A 1,932-nucleotide genomic window follows, 5' to 3' on the forward strand; every position below is an offset into this window, starting at 1 on the left:
CCTGGCCCGAGTTCAGTCAGCACCTCACCAAGCACTACCCACAAGCGCCAGGTACATCCAGGCCCCAGGACAATTGGCTGCTCTCAAGGAACTGCAGATATGGGGAGGAAGTGTCTAGAGCACAGCTGGGCATGGGGCAATGTCACCTGCTGCGACCGAAGACACAGGACAGAATGATGGGGCTGGGAGATGGGCAGGGCCAGCGAAGGCTGCAGAGGAGGCCACCCTCAGCTGGCCCAGAGAGGAGGCTCCCCAGTCCCCCAGCACTGAAGCAGCTGGCACTTGCCAGGGGCCCAGATGGCAGTGCTGGCAGGAGGGGAGCCTGGGGTGCAAGTTCGGGACAGAGCGGAGGCTCCAAGGCCAGGCTGTGTGAGCAGCACATGTGACACTCTGAATAGAAGTGACTCCATTTTGTTAAACTTCTAAATTAAAAAGTTTTTTTTCTTTCTCTTGTAACCCGAAACGCATAGCTTGCAGCTGGATGTTAGAATACAATGATGCTTGTTCATATGATTCTAGAACATAATGACTTTTGCTCACATTGTACAGAGAATAATTATAGAAGAAATCATTAACCCAGGTGGCTATTCTTTACTAGCTTTCTAGCTACATCTTTTTTTTTTTTTTTTTTTTTTTTTTTTTTNTCTGGGAGGAGACTCCAGAAGCTCTTACCTGGTTTCCCCCAGGCCCTGCCCACGCACCTTTCCCCGCAGGTTTCCCTCGCACCTTCCTCTCTAATCCAGCGCAGTGGGAGCGCGCTCGAGGAAGGGTCCTCAAAGAGGATCATCGACCTGGGCTGGTCTTCGGGACCTAAAAGCTTTCGTTACCTCCAATAGCCACAGGGTCCAAATTTCTGACAACGGAACCCAAAGCCTGATTTGGTGGGTGTCTGCTTTACAACACAAATTGAATTTACAATCTCTCTGGGTATTTCTTCTTAATTTTAGGGCAGAGTTTGGAAAAGAAACTGTCCATAATCATCTGGATGGGGACATATGGACAGACTATTATGAATCTGGGGAGCTTGAACTTCAGAACCACAGAACGTGTGGGTGAGGCAGTGTCCAGCATTCTTGAAGAGCCCTGGGGTGACCAAGATCCATGTGGAGACTGCCACCCTCGACACAGGCCCTGAGTTCAGTGGGGTGATGGGATCTGAAGGGGCAGGGCCACGAGGCTGCACTTACATGGAGAGACAAGGCGGCCATGGTACCGTGTGGTCAGTGGAGCCATGGCCCGACCCCCAGAGACCCTTGCTTTCGGCTGCTGGTGTCCCTGGGCTGGGACAGTGTCCTTTCCAACTACAGACTCACACTTCCTATGAGCGGGAAAGCTCTGCTCTGCAGACAGAAGTCCAACTTGACTCCACGCTTCCCGTGTGTGACTTTGCTCCACAGGTGTCCTACAGGCAGAGGACCCCTGACCCAGGCTGCCAGTGACTTCCCGAGGGTCTCCTCCTGCCTGCTTGTCCTGCTAGAGGCATCTCTGGGATTACTCGGTCCCTCCTCACAGGAGAGAAAATCTCAGCGTGCCCCAGTATCAGAGGAAATTGGGTTTGTTTCAAATACCAACTTTGAATTCAGTGCTAAAGATTTTAGAAATGGCCTCTGAAAAGATCTTTTTGTCTCAATTTGATCTTTGGATCAGATTCCCAAAAGCTGGTGCTATGATTCTGCCTGCCAGCAGGGTTACAGAAGCCCACAGTCCTCTGGTTGGGGATGAAATATTCAGTGTGACGGCTCAGGCAGGTGACGTTTCCTTCTCGGTCCCCAGCCCCATATAAAGAGGAGCCCGTGAGCTGCAGCTGCCCCATCCAGGCTGCACGGCTGGGCTGAGCACACCGGGCGACAGGTAACCGCCCGAGAGCCTGGACTGCACGCCGGGGGTGATGGGGGGGGGGGGCCTGGGAATGCTGTTTCTTAAATAGTTAAG

This window comes from Galeopterus variegatus, unplaced genomic scaffold (genome assembly GCF_000696425.1).
Source record: "Galeopterus variegatus unplaced genomic scaffold, G_variegatus-3.0.2 Scaffold4079, whole genome shotgun sequence".
NCBI lineage: Eukaryota > Metazoa > Chordata > Mammalia > Dermoptera > Cynocephalidae > Galeopterus > Galeopterus variegatus.